Source organism: Diabrotica undecimpunctata, chromosome 5 (genome assembly GCF_040954645.1).
Source record: "Diabrotica undecimpunctata isolate CICGRU chromosome 5, icDiaUnde3, whole genome shotgun sequence".
Taxonomy (NCBI): Eukaryota; Metazoa; Arthropoda; class Insecta; order Coleoptera; family Chrysomelidae; genus Diabrotica; species Diabrotica undecimpunctata.
Window position 1 is genome coordinate 98,769,367 of NC_092807.1, and position 18,136 is coordinate 98,787,502.

At 34.2% G+C, this 18,136-nt stretch overlaps 2 protein-coding genes across 4 annotated transcripts in view; both read right to left on the reverse strand.

Annotated features, from left to right (window-relative positions):
* oys (lysophospholipid acyltransferase 6) overlaps positions 1–18,136 on the reverse strand; it is a 312,406-nt gene that overhangs the window by 280,905 nt on the left and 13,365 nt on the right. The window lies entirely within an intron of this gene.
* LOC140441537 (uncharacterized) overlaps positions 1–18,136 on the reverse strand; it is a 464,737-nt gene that overhangs the window by 96,992 nt on the left and 349,609 nt on the right. The window contains exon 1 of one of the 3 annotated variants that reach the window (XM_072532321.1): positions 1,628–2,006. The exons of the other annotated variants lie outside the window; for them this stretch is intronic. The gene's annotated coding sequence lies outside the window, so the exon portion shown is untranslated. Of the gene's footprint in view, positions 1–1,627; positions 2,007–18,136 lie in introns of those variants that run through there. 3 annotated transcript variants of the gene reach the window in all.

The following is an 18,136-nucleotide window of genomic DNA, read 5'->3' on the forward strand; positions in this document are numbered from 1 at the left end:
TGATTTAAAAACTAAAATCTACTCTGAGATACCCTGTATAAAACGTTCCGCTACCCTTTGGATGGTAGAGCGATGAGTGTGTAGTACTCTAGCCACATATTCATAATTTCACCCATCTTTAACCAGAGCAACGGTTTACGCATATGCTTAGACACTTAGATACTAGAACTAGTATCAATTATAGGTAAACAAAATATAAGTGTCAATATGACATAATGATAACAGTCACCAAAGCCATCTAGTCGTATTACAAAATAACTGCAAAATAATCATAATTAAAAAAGTCCCAAATTGTGGGTGGCAAATTCATTTATCTCCAAAAAATAAACCAAGGCATATTTTGACATTTTGACATGAAACAAAAAACACAATATTTAACAGAATTAGTTTCAACTGAAAAATAAGGTTTTATGAAAATTCGCAAACGGAATTATTCCACAGGATGTTTCAAAGTTAGGATATTAACTCCACGTTTTATTTAATCCCGTACAATAAGTCAAATATAAAATTTAATAAAAAAACTAACTATACCAAATTAAAATTTATAAATTTATACACAGTGTGCTAAAAAAATCATCAAAATAGTGCTAAAAATAAAAAAAAAATTAAATACTTTTTGGCCAAAATTTTCTCCGTTGCGTTTTTTTTGCATCTGAGTATATATAGCTTTATTAGTATACTTATTTTTAAACGGTACTTTAAAAAACATGGTGATGACAGCATGGCGAAATGACCTAGGCAAAGTCAACATCAAACATCAACATCATTTAGAAGACCTGGAAAGAGCCTGCAAAGCAATGGATTGGTGAGTCTGCAAATAAATTTCCCCAAAACAAAATAAATCATGAAACTCGTGCCCATAACGTTTTAAAAATTTAGAAAAACGGAGTAGAATTTGTTGATAAATACAATTACATTAGACGGGAAATTAGGACAAGAAAGGATAACCAAACAGGTGCGGTATCAAAAAGAAGAGCACATGGATATACATCATATAAAGCTCTTAAAACCTATTTAGTGACGGCAATATACGGACTAATCTGAAGAGGAAAGTGTTTTATCAGTGTGTCTTGCCAGTAATGACAGTGCGGAAACACTATCCCTAACAAAAAAATCAATGCTATAAAACTAAGAATAGCATAAAGAAGGATGGAGCGTTCACAAAGACCTAGGAAGCAGAAATAAAGTTACAGATACTATAAAAAGAAATTGCAAATTAAAATGAAGATGGGCTGGCCACATGGCAAGGATGAAGAATGAAAGGTAGACATAAAAGTTGATCGACTAGAGATAAAGTGATAAATGAAAAATGACTGGATACTGCACAATACCATGTACTCTGGATACAAACAGAAGAAGGCTATGTCATGCAATAAATTTAACTGAGCTGATAAGAAGGATGATTATGATAACTTTATAAACAAACATTAAACATGTAAATAAATAAAGTAAAGCTTTGGGTGCATTTGCACCGCCTTTAATGTTTTGTTTTTGACTTCGGATTTATAAAAAAAGCTTACAGTAAGCCAAATCAGGACTGGTTCTTAAGGAAGACCTTTATCTGTTAGTCAATAAAGTGAGATCCTATATTAAGGGTTTATATAAATGCTTTCAAACATGTACTTACTGAATCTCTAATATATTTTAATTAGGTATAAAATATTGTACCACTATCCAATAAAAAATAGTTGATACAGTGAGCCAGTTTTTTTTAAATGTTTGTTCTTAAAATTCACTTATTAAACAAAATATGCGCAACTAATCCACAACCGCTGTAAGTTTTTAAATGTCAAACTTATTAAAATCCCGGCATATAACAATTGTTTTACATTAATGAACGTATATTAGGACGTCACGTTTCATTATTAATAGTATCCCAAAATCACAATCAATCACCAACCGTTACACTTCAATAAACACTCAAGTCATTTTCGTAAAAGGCTGCTATTAAAAACCGACGAAAATAAACTCAGCATAAAGTTCAAACAAAGTGATTCCAACATGGTGTCAACACAAATTGACTATTTCCTCCCGATATTACAGAATAAAAGTCTACCAACTATTTTCTTAATTGTATTATATCTTGATTACAATGTAGTTAAGAGTAGTTTAGGTACCGGGGCCGCCAGAAAATCATTGCAAAATATATACGCTTCGAATGTTTTTATTATTATAATTAAACATATCTAAATAATTTAAATATTAATAACCTGTTTTACTGCTATTATGAACTTTTTTATCAAATGATTGATTCATTTACAACAATCATAAAATAAACTAATTATTTGATCTGACTAAAAAAATGCAACACCTAGAAGAACAAATAAGTTTTAATGTATTAATTTTGCGGCAGTATACAATATAATATTATTATTAGCTAATAACTTTATAAACAAATTTGTAACGTCATTTTCGTCAAAAAAGTTAATAATGAGTGGCTCCTCCTTGATTTTCCTTACACTCTGTGATTGTATGGGGCATTGATCGAATTAAGTGGTCTAAATCGTATTGCGAAACACTCATCCAGATGTCACAGGTCTTCTAAGTTTGCTGGAGGACGTGGTAATCGATTTAGATTTTGACTGACCATATACCAAACATGGGCAATTTTACGGGCAATATGATGTCTTGCGTTAACCTGTTGGAAGATCGCATTTGAAATGGATTCTAGGTAGAGATGTAAAACCGGTACCATAAACTAAAACCGACGTCTTTCATGCTTACATTCCGTTCTTTTACGATGTCACTAAATGACGAAATTTCCGACGGCCGCAAACTCTCGGTATTTAAAATTTTTGGGTAACTCAAAAACAATCCAATCATATTGTTTTTGAAAAGAGGTAAAAATTTGAATACATATATATTTTTAGATAAGAAAAAAAAAACAAAAAGAGAAATTAAACAAGTTCTACCTGGCGAAACCGAATTCTAATTTTTACCACTGTGCTTTCTAAAACTTGAAAAGCGAACAGCTTGATAAATTACTCGGCAAGGGAATCTAAAATTGCATTCCACATACCGTTTATCATGATCAACATTCGTAGTGAATTCAGTTTCTGGTACTCCAAACGGAGTAAAGTAATAAAACATTATGACGGTATTAGATTTTTGTTTCGATACAGGGCAGCGACAAGCCGCTTATACGTATTTCGACCTCTTTAGGTCTCCTCAGAACGGTATAGCCACTGCTCTGAACCAAAATAAACATTTTTCCCATCCTAGACAATAGTTATCAAAATAACTATATACGGACGTAACTACGCCATCTAAAAACAAAAAGAGAAATCAAACGATTTCTACCTGGCGAAACCGAATTCAAATTTTTACCACTGTGCTTTCTAAAACTTGCAAAGCAAACAGCTTGATAAATTACTCGGCAAGGGAATCTAAAATTGCATTTCACATACCGTTTATCATGATCAACATTCGTAGTGAATTCAGTTTCTGGTACTCCAAACGGAGTAAAGTAATAAAACATAATGACGGTAGTAGATTTTTGTTTCGATACAGGGCAGCGACAAGCCGCTTATACGTATTTCGACCTCTTTAGGTCTCCTCAGAACGGTATAGCCACTGCTCTTAACCAAAACAAACATCTTTCCCGTCCTAGACAATAGTTATCAAAATAACTATAGACGGACGTAAGTACGCCATCTAAGAACAAAAAGAGAAATCAAACGATTTCTACCTGGCGAAACCGAATTCAAATTTTTACCACTGTGCTTTCTAAAACTTGCAAAGCAAACAGCTTGATAAATTACTCGGCAAGGGAATCTAAAATTGCATTCCACATACCGTTTATCATGATCAACATTCGTAGTGAATTCAGTTTCTGGTACTCCAAACGGAGTAAAGTAATAAAACATAATGACGGTATTAGATTTTTGTTTCAATACAGGGCAGCGACAAGCCGCTTATACGTATTTCGACCTCTTTAGGTCTCCTCAGAACGGTATAGCTACTGCTCTGAACCAAAACCATCATCTTTCCCGTCCTAGACAATAGTTATCAAAATAACTATATACGGACGTAACTACGCCATCTAAAAACAAAAAGAGAAATCAAACGATTTCTACCTGGCGAAACCGAATTCAAATGTTTACCACTGTGCTTTCTAAAACTTGCAAAGCAAACAGCTTGATAAATTACTCGGCAAGTGAATCTAAAATTGCATTCCACATACCGTTTATCATGGTCAAAGTTCGTAGTGAAATGAGTTTCTGGTACTCCAAACGGAGTAAAGTAATAAAACATAATGACGGTATTAGATTTTTGTTTCGATACAGAGCAGCGACAAGCCGCTTATACGTATTTCGACCTCTTTAGGTCTCCTCAGAACGGTATAGCCACTGCTCTGAACCAAAACAAAAATCTTTTCCGTCCTAGACAATAGTTATCAAAATAACTATATACGGACGTAACTACGCCATCTAAAAACAAAAGCTGAGTAATTTATCAAGCTTTGCAAGTTTTAGAAAGCACAGTGGTAAGAATTTGAATTCGGTTTCGCCAGGTAGAAATCGTTTGATTTCTCTTTTTGTAATATCTAGTATTGTATTGTCTAGTAATCACTCACGGGGTGTAGGGTTGTGTTATAGAGGTAGCATCTTTTATCGGAACGACCACATCGAGCGTCATAGACGGGAGATGGTTCTTGATAACTGGTCCGCATAAGACATCTAACTCTCACTTATGGCTCCACGCGCCACACCCCGGGCAACTGCATTGGTCTGCAGGCAAAACTGAGTGAGGGTAGACAGATATGTCGAAAATTTCACCGAATGACTACCGGTATAAGTAGTCCCCCACTTGTCGGTCAATAGCTTTGGGTGGAAGAATTGACAAGTGGTAGGGCAACCCCTTGTCCTAGACGCGAGAAATTACCTCTAAAGGCGGAGGAATGAAGATTGATCAACGGCATGGAGATGCGGAAAGCAACGGGAAACTACCGCATTAAAGATCTATAAGATATCCCTAGTATAGTTAACATGGCAAGCGACAAAGTAGAAATGGCCCTAAGTCCCCGGCAGCCCTTAGATGGGCATAGGGTGCGAAGAATCCCCGGGAGGATAAAGATTGCTACATGGAATGTGCGAACCATGTATGAAAGCGGCAGAGCGCACAATATCGTCAAAGAGATGAAAAGACTAGACATTAATATACTAGGAGTCAGTGAAACTCGGTGGCCTAACTCTGGGCAATGTACAATTCGAAACCACACAATCTACTACTCCGGAAATAAGTCACTAAGACACGCAGAAATGGAATAGGCGTAATCGTGTCCCCATCTATAAAAAGTGCAGTAAAAGCATACACTCCCTTCTCAGACAGAATGTCACTCCTTCAGCTGAAAGCATATCCACTCGATCTAAATATCATACAAGTATACGCGCCAACAGCAGACAAAGATGACGAGATTGTGGAAGAATTTTACCAACAACTGGAGACCCTGATGAGAATGACCAAGAAAAGCGAAGTGACATTAATAATGGGCGACTTCAATGCAAAGGTAGGCAGAGGTAAGGTGTCAAACGTTGTGGGCGGTCACGGATTAGGAACTAGAAACGAGAGAGGGGAACGTCTCATACGCTTCTGTTAGGAACAAAAACTATTGATAACTAATACTTTTTTCAAACTGCCTCCTCGCAGACTTTACACCTGGAAGTCGCCAGCAGACTCGAAAGAAACAAATGTAAGAAACCAGATCGACTTCATTGTCATACCAGAAAGATTCAGAAACTCAATCACATCAGTGAAAACCTATCCCGGGGCTGACGCTCAATCGGATCACAATCCAGTGGTGGGTAAACTGGGAATCAAACTAAAACGTATAGAAGGGAAGCCTTACAAAACCAAGAAAAACATTAGGAAATTAAAGGATCCCAACATTAAACAAGAAGTACAGGAATCCTTAGGAAAAAACATTGGCAACTTGAATGAACCCGCACAAGACGCAGTTGCTAAATGGGAAGAAATAAAAAGAGCTGTTGAAATGACAAACAAGACACTTCTGTTACAAGAGCGCGTAAAGAAGAAAGAATGGATGACGGATGAAATCATTGATATGATGGAAGAAAGAAGACAACACAAATGCAAAAATCAAGTGAAGTATCAAGAAATAAGTCACAATATAAAAACAAAGATAAAGGAAGCGAAGGAACGTTGGCTAAAGGAGAAATGCGATGAAATCGAAGAGTGCTACAGAAGATATGACTACCACAACATGCACAAAAAGATCAAAGAATTAACAACTAAAAAGAAAACCAATAATCCCCACCCGACACTAATAGACGCAGACGGTAACCTTATATCAGACGACTTGAAGCTCATTGACACATGGAAAGATTACGTAGAACGACTTTTTAACAATAAACGCAGAGCGACAGTGGACCAAGATGACGACATGACTGGACCCGAAATACTAAGGTCTGAAGTGGAAAAAGCCATTTTATCGCTAAAAAACGACAAAACACCAGGTCCCGACAACATACAGAGCGAGATCATAAAACTCCTATGCGAAACGGATGACCGCTTTCTCGATTTTCTGACAGGCCTTTTTAACACCTTTTACGACAAAGGGGAGATTCCGGAGGAATGGCTTCGATCGACCTTTGTAGCCATACCTAAAACACCAAGTGCAAAACACTGTGATCAACACCGCTTAATAAGCTTGATAAATCACATTACCAAAGTTTTCACCAAAATCATTCACAATAGAATATATAACAAATGCGAAGCAAATATATCGGAGTCACAGTTCGGATTCCGAAGCGCATTGGGCACAAGAGAGGCGATCTTCAGTCTGCAAGTTTTAATTCAAAGATGCAGAGACATGCACAAGGACGTCCACTTGTGCTTCATCGACTTCTCCAAGGCGTTTGACAAGGTCAAACATGATAAACTCATGGAAATGCTCAGGAAGATGCATATTGATGGCAAGGATCTGCGCATAATAACCAGTCTCTATTGGAACCAAAGTGCTGAGATAAAGATGGGCAACTTACACAGTGGGAAGATAAATATTAAAAAGGGTGTACGACAGGGATGCGTCCTCTCGCCGCTCCTGTTCAATATATACTCTGAACAAATCTTCAGAGAAGCACTGGGAGAAGTTTCGGAGGGTATCAAAGTAAACGGAGAGGTAATCAATAATATTAGATATGCTGACGACACAGTTATTATCGCAAATGACTGCAACGAGCTTCAAAGACTCATGCAAAGCATACACACAGCAAGTCAAGAATATGGTTTAGAACTCAATACAACCAAAACTAAATGCATGCAACCGAAAAATAGAACAAGTAGAGACATACACATACCTTGGAACCACAGTCAACACAAAATGGGACCAGTCAACAGAAATAAGATCACGAATTGAAAAAGCGCGAAACGCGTTCAACAATATGAAAAAGTGGTTCACAAGCAAAATCTCAATGGAACTAAAATTAAGACTGGTCAAGTGTTATGTCTTCCCGGTCTTGTTCTATGGAGCAGAAGCCACCCTGAAGAAACCAGAATCCTTTGAGCTGTGGATATATTGCTGTATTCTTCGGATATCCTGGACAGACCACATCACTAACGTGGAAGTAATGCAGAGAATGGACAAAAGCAAAGAAATAATCTTCACCGTAAATAAACGGAAGCTTGAGTACTTCAGACATATCATGAGGCATACTAAGTACCGGCTGCTACAGTTAATAGTACAAGGAAGAATCGACAGTAGGAGAGGACCGGGAAGAAGACGACACTCATGGATGCATAACCTGCGACAATGGTTCGGTCTAACATCGACCGAACTGTTCAGAGGTGCCATAAACAAAGTTAAAATAGCCTTGTTAATAGCCAACGTCCGAAACGGATAGGGCAAAGGAAGAAGAAGAAGAAGTAATCACTCAGCAGTTGACTTCACACATCTCTCCTTTTAGCCGATGGTGTAGTTTGGTCAGTACATTTAGATGCTTAAGGTTCAGATCGCTGCCCAATCAATGTAGCATCAATTCTGCCATCAATTTAGCAGCAAAATATAATGACTCTCATGCTGGTTGGTTTGTTTTCAAAAATATATTAGAATTAGAAATTAGTGCGCTCAATAATTTAGAAAGAAATTCAGCTTAAGTAGACAAAATCGAATTTTTCCTTAATGCAATTGTGGTCGTAGCATCGAAATCTATGCCTATTAAGAATTCTTTTACACCTGCTGTACTAAGAGCTTATTTGTGAGACAAAGAATATTCTGCGATTGTTAAAAAGCAAAATGAAACTTTGAACGAATTTAAAAAACAAGGCAATTTCATCAATTATTATCTAAAATAACAAACATTTCTGCTAATGTCAAACGTACTTGTTGGTGAAGGGGATAAATTTATTATCAACATTTCCACCTTTTATAGAGGCGTAGCTGAACACCTAGTTGCTTTAAAATATTTATTAAGGACGACTGAAGCAATAAAACACTTCAGACGTATTTTTTCTTCTATTCATTTATAGTGAACTTAAGGGCTGATTCCACATTGATAATTATCGCAATTCTGATAATACTAAAAAGAGTTATACAAATATCATTAGCTTTACAGTTCTAGGAGGCAGTAACAAAGATACAGAGTATTGAGAGAAACAAAGCTGTTTACGGTTTAATACAAAATACCGGTTCACGTTAGCGCATCTGTGACTCACGCACTTTTCGGGATCGACAACACACCCCATCCTTACTTGCCTAGAGGAAAATTCGCACTGTTCTAAGCTATATAATGCGGGGTGGAGAGAGATTATGAGGGAGCGGGTCGCAAACACATTAACACGAGAGCTGACGATCTGAACGCACAAGTTGATAAAATAAGTATATTACGATTACAATCTTATAAATAGGTTGTTTTTACAACACTTGTCAAACTAAAACAAAAAAAAACAGTTAAAAAACCTTTTTAAATAAACACACTCCTTTGACTGATATAGGGAATACTGTAAAATCTATTTTCAATAAACATTATCAAAAAATAAAACCACAATTAGACGAAAGCCTTATTCAAAGGTTTTTGATAAATTGGCTCCTTCATCTGCTTTGGTTCACTTTATAACGATAAAATTAATTATTTTCACATTTACCAAGACACAGATGCTCTTTTAAAAATGTTTAACTTTTCGGAATACCAATTAGCCTTCAAAGAATCAAACATTCTGCACTTGGGTTTACTTATACGATAATAACCAAATTACCTGAAAATGTTAAACTTCATCTTTTTGAAATTTTTAATGATTGGTGGTTGAAATAAATGTATTCAGATAGTCTTAAAAATATAATAGTGTGTCTTCTAGTAAAACCTAAGAAACAACCTGACCTACGTGATGGGTTCGACCGTTACTTGATGGAAATTCATTTCATATAACAATAAAACAAAAACTTTCACACAATTTATTATAATTTATAATATTTTATCACTACAGCTGTTTCGACAGAGTGCCTTTCACAAGTGATCTATTTTTAGATGTGTTTACAATTTAAAGTTATATAATTTGAATGACCAACTTTTTACAAACCGCTCTTCCCTTCCAACCTATTTCGTTATAGAATATAAATTGTAAACACATCCAAAAATAGATCACTTGAGAAAGGCACTCCGTCAAAAGAGCTGTAGTGATAAAATATTATAATACATTCTTTGGAAGTTTTGAAAACAAACTTTTCAGTGTTTTATTGTTATATAACCTGACTTACCTTCGTCCTGCCACCCTATTTTATTATTATCATGTATTATAAAAACTTTCGAAAGGCTTATAAAATTTAGACTCGAATATTTTGTTAAAAGTAGATCACGTTTACCAAAAAACCAGTATAAATTTCGAGGGGCATAGGTACAATTGATACAATCTCCCATTTAGTAACAGATGCACAATTTTGTCTATCAAAAAATTGCATGTTATGTCTTTTTGTGGACCTTAAAGAGGCTTTAACCTTAAATCCAATATATTATTTAGTTAATAGTTGCTCTTAAGGTAAATACACTATCCCTATGGTAAACGAATATAAATATTTGGTATAATTATAGATAAAAATCTTCAATGGACTAGTCACATTGCGTATATCAAACACTAAGATGTGAAAAGGGAAATAATGTTCTGCGCTTTCTCTCCAAACGAGCTGGGGCGGGAATGAATAGATTTCCTTAATGTTTTACAAGTGTTACATTCGCTCGATTTTGGATTATGGATGTACTCTCTATGTACCTCGAACACTAACCAACTTACCCTTGATCGAATATAGTATAAAGCTCGAAAAAGATATTTGGGAGCTCAATAACTTCCTCTTAGTTTTCGAAGTTAGTTTTTAGTTAATAAAAATCTATTAAAATACAGATGTTACAACAGTGATTGGATTGTAAAAATTAATTTTCTTGTAATTAAAATTTTGACAAATCATTATTGGGAAAAGAAAGACTCTTTTCCTTTAGCAGATGCATTTATTAATACGAATGTATTTCAGAACGATATTGATCAACTTAAAACAATGCCATTTTATGCACAAAATTTCAATTCTATAATTGACAAAATTATCACTCTATTCCCTCAGTATTCCGATTGTAATATTTTGTACGAAGCCCTCATAAAATCCATTCTGAATAGCCTCTGGTCGAACTTAACAAAAATATATATACAGATTGGTCCAAAAGGAATCAGAAAACAGATTCGGAATTTTTTGTTTAAAGCATAAATCATATTCAAAAGTGCATAATCACAAATTATTGTTTTATTTTTACCGCTAAGTCCTTTGCCATTGAAAAGGCATTATAATGGTATGCAACTCAAACATGCACTAATGGAAAGCTTATTACAAAAAAAATGCAAATAAATCTACAAATCATTATTATAGTATTCACCGTACACTTCCAAAAAATATTCCTCATTTTACTAATAATTATACTAGAGCATAAATGTCAGTATTGACTTGTTTAAAATTAACCATGGTTACTTTACATTCCATTTATTCGTCTTTACATGCCATCTCCGCGACGAATGTTGGCAATCATCACTGCTATTCTAACTTTTGACACTACAGCCCGAACAGAAAGAGTTAAGTTGAGCTGCATCCAAACAATTCTCTGAGGTTTCTCAGCCAGGACATTCTTCTTCTACCTAAGCTGCGCTTTCCTTGAATCTTCCCCTGCATTATTAGTTTTAGGAATTTATATCTGTCACCACGTGTTAGATGACCCAGATATTGTAGTTTTCTTATTTTGATGGAATCCAGTATCTCCCTGCTGTTATCTATTCTTCTTAATACTTCTTCATGGGCTATTCTGTCTGGCCAGGAGATTCTCAGCATTCTTCGATATGTCCAAATTTCAAATGCTTCCAATTTACTGATACGTTGTTTATTTAAAGTCCATGACTCCACACCATACAAAAGAACAGAAAATAGATAACACTTTAGTACTCGTTTTCTAAGATTTAGGCTTAGGTCTCTATAACATAATATTTGTTTCATATTATTGAATGCACTTCTAGCCTTCTCTATTTTACCTCTAATTTCTTTGGTATAATCGTTTGTTTTATTAATGTTTACCCATAAATAGTTATAATTCTGAACTCGTTCTATTGTCTTATTATTTACGTGTAGATTGATGTATCTAATATTTTTCTTTGATGTAACCATGAATTTTGTTTTCTTTATGTTTAGTGACAGACCAAATTCTTCACTCGCTGCAACAACCTTATCTAAAATTCTTTGTAAATCTGTAATATTTTCTGCTATTAGTATTGTATCATGTACTTTTGTGACTGTCTTTATGTATTATCTGTATTTTTGAAACTGTTTGTGGTGAGTGAGACACAAACTCACCACAAACATTTTATTTCCCTCTCTAACCCCTTTTTTGAGTTTTATTTAAAAAGATATATTTTTTATGTTTAATAATTATTTCAATAGTTACAACCAGCTATTGTAATGGTTATAATTTTGCACCTCGAAGCGGCGTCCTTTTTAAATTGCTAGAGGTATTTTTTGTTTCTTGATGCTTGATCCCATCATAAATTTTATCAGAAATGCAAAAATAGTGGTATGGTATAAAGAAGTAGAGAACATGAAACTTTTAAAATAATTCATAATTTTCATGTTTTGTGGTAAATATATTATGCCTGGTGCAATGATACCACACAGACATACAAATATTTATTTTAAATTGTTTATTAAACAAATTACTGAATTAAATAAATAATTCACAAATGTTGTAGTTACTTCAGCTAAATTATCTAAAGTTAAATAAAAGATCCTGGATACTGTTGTTTGATGAATAGAAAACATTGAACTTATTGCTGCAAATGTTAAGGCAGTTTTTATTTTTAAAGAAAAATAAATAGCCTCATTTTTTTGGATATCTGACCATTTTTTTTAATACTTATTTTAATAAATAAATAATTAAAAGTATCAAAAGATACTCCAGCAAGATCTGTTAATTGTTCACTACTTGTAACAGTCCCTTCGAAACAGAGTTCGTTACCATTAAATCCATTGTACGGCAAATCAAATCCAACTGCTATATCTACAGGAACTTTTGGTGGTATACCACATTTGTTATGAAATATTTTTTTGTCATTTATTTTTAATTCACTTTGTGGTACATTAATTTCAGTTTGAGTTTCTACTTTCCAAGAATTAGGTCCAAAAATAAATCTATAACAACACAGAATTTTTCAACACTATTACAACGAACAAAAATGTCAACTTGACATGCTTGGCCACTTTTACTGCCACTCGTACCAGCTACTATCTCATCTTTTATAGTATCACACACATTTTCACTCATTAAATTGGCTGCTATATCTGACTTCAAATACAGTTCATTCATAGAACTGATTGACTTATTATCTACAATTAATGGTGATTTTGTTTTGTAGACAAAGCTTTTTGAAACTCTCATGAAGAGATGCTAGAGATGCATTTTGAATTAATTTATTCTCCAATTTTGGTGAAAATATTGTTGGTACATAATTAGGACTTAGCTCACTTTCTTTCTATTTATCTTCAATAAAATGAGCACTGCAGAGAAGGTGAGAAGGTGCAGGGTTCCAATTTAAATCATATCCACTGTAAAATACAATTAATAATTGCATATCATATCAATATTTTAGAGCATAATGTATCTTTTATCAATCCAAACCTTTCAAAAAAACATACATCATATTGGTTTAAATAATTATTTCTTTTCCTGTCAACTTTTGGGTGGCGTTATCCGAAATTAAAGAAATATTTAGCATTTTTTTTAATTACGTCAAAATTATTACGAAATCAGGCGTAAAAATGCAAAAGTTGAGTTATGTTACTTACTTCTGCTTTATTATGGTATAAATCCACTTTTCTCGTTGTATTAATTTGTGCTTAGAAATTGGAAACCGATAGAACCTGAATTTACTATTTTTTGTTGTATTTTTACAATTTATAACACAGCATCATTTTCTTCAATAACTACTTATAAAATATGCTAACGAAGTTGCAAGATTTCTCCGCTGCATGCGCACGATCGTTTTTCGTATCCCCTCCAAGTACTTGCACACAGCGAATATTTGCGATAATATTTCCACTCTCAGGCGAAATTAAAGCTTTTTTAAAAAAGTTACTAATAGTTTTCAAAAAATCAACTTTTAAAGCAATTTTTGCAATAATTAAGTAACAAAATTAACAAAAATTACTTCACAAACTCTCAGTTTAACCGTTATGTCAATACCCAACTATAAGTTTTACCTGATACGGGAGTCTATACCCGTGCTACCCAGGTACCCGGCATTGTTTCGGTAAACTTCGCTTCTACATTCCGAAAATAACAGACAATTGGGATTTTTCTTTGTTTGCTATCAGTGTTTATTTAACTGTGTTTACAAGTTGTTAATATTTTTGTCACTATATGCATGTTTTATGTTGTAATTACTTGTAATAATGGCAAGAAGAGAAGTGAGTGCTAGCGAATTTAGAAGGTAAGTTATTACTGTTTATTTTTACAATGTTTTATACATAGATCATTCAATTTTAGAATGACGTATGAAAAGCAACAGAAGTACTTGCAACAATTTATAGACGATATAGATGAGGAAGTAGACAAAAATATCGAAAACCAGGAATCAGATGAGGACTATGTTTCGCAAAGCAAACCGGATGGAGATGAAGCTTTTGACGTAGAGGACGTTTTTACTGATATCAATAATAAGATTGAAATCGATACCGACGGCGACGATAGTAGTGATGAAGATTTTGACGATTTTCAAGAAAGTTCTTCCCAAAGTGATGTTCTGGTTGCAAAAGATAAAACGATTTGGCAACGAAAACCGTTTACTGAAAGTCGAACACTGAAACGTAACCTTTTGCGTGAAAAAACGGGCCCAGTACGTTCTACTAAAACTCTTTCGATTAGAGATACATTCAAATGTGTTTTCAGTGACGTAATGTGTGACATAATTATACGCTAAACCAATCGAAAAGCTAATAGCGTTTGTGAAAAGTATAATGTTGAAAACCCCGACAAACCTCGAAATGTTTGGAAGTCACTCACAACAGAAGAATTTGATGCATACTTAGGTATTCTTATTATAGCAGGAGTACGGCATTCAAATTCAGAGCCCTCGAAAGATTTATGGAAAACAGACTCTCATCCTTTGTACCGAGCAAGTATGGGCATAAATCGCTTTTGGAGCATCAGCAGATTCTTATGGTTTGACAATGACAAAACACGTGCAGAACGTTTGCAAAATGATAAAGCTGCAGCTATTACAGATATATTCCATCTTCTCAATGATAATTTACGTCGTAACTATGTACCGTCGGATTCTCTTATTGTGGATGAACAGTTATTTCCTTTTAGAGGTAGGACACGTTTCACGCAATATATGCCAGCAAAACCTGCCAAGTATGGCATCAAGGTTTGGTGGGTTTGTGACGCCAATAATTCGTATCCACTTACTGGACAAATTTATACTGGAAAAAATTCGACTGGACGTGAAACTAATCAAGGTGAACGCGTAGTAAAAGATTTGTGTTACCGATACAAAAATTCTGGACGAAACATAACACTGGATAATTTTTTCACAACTCTTCCACTAGCCCGTCTTCTGTTGTCTTGAAATTTATCATTAGTTGGTACTTTGAAAAGAAACAAACCATATATTCCACAAGAAATGTTGCCCTCGCCAGAGCGTGAGCCTGAATCGTCATTACACGGATTCAGTGCAGATCGTGTTACTATTTGTTCATATGTACCAAAAAAGAAAAAAAGCGTTATCTTGCTGTCAACAATGCATGACAACGATAATGTAAGTGGCCTAAAAAATAAACCTGAAATAATTCAGTTCTATAATACAACTGAAGGAGGCGTAGACAATATGGACAAAATGGTTTCTCATTATTTCACTAAACGCAGAACTTTGCGTTGGCCAGTAGCCTTCTTTTACAATATCCTAGACGTAGCTTGCCTAGCAACCTATATAATTTATACAGAGAATAATCCACAGAGTTCTACTGAAACCAGTAAGCGTAGAATTTTTCTACAAGACTTAGGGAAACAACTAGTGATGCCTGCAATTTCTGCTAGATCTAAAGTACCAAATGTATACCGAAATTTTTCATCAAGGTCAGGAATTGAGTGTATGTTAGGAAAACCTCTACCTACAGATTCAAGTAATACTGCAGAGTCATTACCACTTCGAGATTCCACTGGACGCCTCAAAATTGTTGGAAACTGCTACATTTGTATGTCTTTAGCGAAAAAGCGGCTAAGAAAGACACGAAAATCATGTAATGTTTGTAATCGTCCACTATGTAACGAACACTCAGTAAATATACGTAAGTGTGGACAATGTGTTTAAAATGTAACTTTTATTTACGTTTCCATATCACTTTTATTATAAAAAAAAACTAGACAGATCTTCATAATTTTATAAACATTAGTGTTACCCGGGTGCCACGGGTGTGGACGTAATGGTGTAAAAACTTTGACAGGTTATTTTAATATATTATATGCATTTTTTTCTTTGGTTTTTATTATAAATCTCTTTGTTCTAAATAATTTTAGGAATAACTAGAAGCTCGAATAAAAATATTTATACTATCGTCAATGATTCAGATAAAACAATTACCAAGGATACCCAGGTACCTGGGTATAGACACAAAGGTTAAAGGATTTCGTGTCACTTTTCCATATAATTAACCGGTCTTCAGCATTTAAAATCAAATAGCGATGTTACCGTGTTTATAAATTGTTTATAATTAAGAAATGACGTTTAAATATTTGAATATTTTGTTTTTTACATATTTTTATCACCACATTTATTAAAAGCCGTTCTTAGATGCCTGTTCGTTACTTTCCTGATCTATAGGTTTCGTTTAAAGACAGTAAATAATTTTTATTAAACAATGTGTACCTTCGTGATTAACTCGTGTATTTTAACTTTACTGCCATGTTAATAACTAAAATATCTCGAGCATGGGTAATGAGAAATATCGTTAATTATATATTCCACTAGAGATGACACGACCTTATTTTAGTTTAGTATTCTTAGTTTTTACGATATAAATAGTCAATTAAGCTTATTGATTTTATAAGTTACCGTACGGTTTTGTAGTTTATTAGGCCAAAGTCCACAGTAAATCTTTGATAAATAATTAATTAGTATAAATTGTATTGTACAAAATAAATAATAAGCGATGGCTTGATATTGATTTTTTCAGGAAACTCTTTTCTTCTTGATAAGCTTTTTAAGGTCAGAAAATTGTTAACCGTTGTCAGTTTTTCCATTATTATTTTCAGTTACTTCTTTCACTTAATTTCCCGGTTCATACTTTTAAAGTTTTTCCAAGATATTTTTCTTCAATCAAGTATAAATCTTCTAGGACTACCTCTCTTTGTTTTTTTGTCCAGATTTTGGGTGTACATGAGTTTTAGAGGCACCAATTTGTACCAAAAGAATAGGCACACCTTTTGAAATATTGGTGTATTCGTAGCCAGTGGAGTAGCATTGGTACCACGTTGCGACGCCCGGGACGCCGATGCTCAATAGGACGAGACCGGTAAAACTGGACATGCTTATTGTACGCTGTTTCGGTAGGAATTGTTGTCTTGAGATGGTCAGAAACCTTCTGACCGTTAGGTGGTTTATGGGACGAGTGCATACCAATAAATCACTCTATTGTATTGCGATTTTGAATGGCAATAATCTACAGGTAAAAGATCGTAGTGTTGCCGGTGGGAGCAACGTCTGTATGCGCAAACTTGACTTAAAGTGCGACAGAGAAAGTATTCGAAATAAAGAGATAAAAGATTGTACGCGCGAACTTCGCTTTGAAATGATAGGACGGATTAAGCCCATTAAGGCATAATTTGTTGTATTTTATAAAATGATTAATTATTTCCTTTTATCGAAATCAATATTAAACTCTATGTAATGTAAACAACAAGAAACAAATTAAAAATGCTTTAAATTAATGTAAAAAATACATATCTGATAATCAGTTGAACTGTTCTTGAGATACTGATACAAACACACTTGATCAGCACAAATTTTATAGGATCGTAACCGTTCTTTCTACTTGTTTTTTCTTGCGTAGCCTAACCTGCGGTTTTATAATTACAATACACGCGCGCACACACACACACACACACACACACACACACACACACACACACACACACACACACACACACACACACACACTAAACTTTTACTCCAAATCACTTTAATCTTCCTCTTCTTCATTTTCAGTTTCAGTGTACGAAATCTCACCTAAATTTATAATTAAATTATCGACAACTTCGTCAAATTGAGGTTCTCCTTTTAAAAACTCTTCTTCGCATTTTTTTGCATGATCGCATCGTTTCTTCCATTCTTCGACTGAAAATTCAGAAAAAAACTCTTCACAAAATTGTTCCACAAATTTTATAATAAATGATAGATTCTTTTGTGCAATATGTTCAGAGAAGACCATACCAATTCGATGGGGTTTAGATCAAGGTGGTAAGGAGGCAAACGTAGAATACTATGACCATGATGACTTAAAAGATCATCTATAACATATAATTTAAAACTCGGCTTGTGCATTTTTATTAAATTATACAAGTATGGTTTTAACATATCGTCATCGAAGTAAATATTTTTTGCTCTT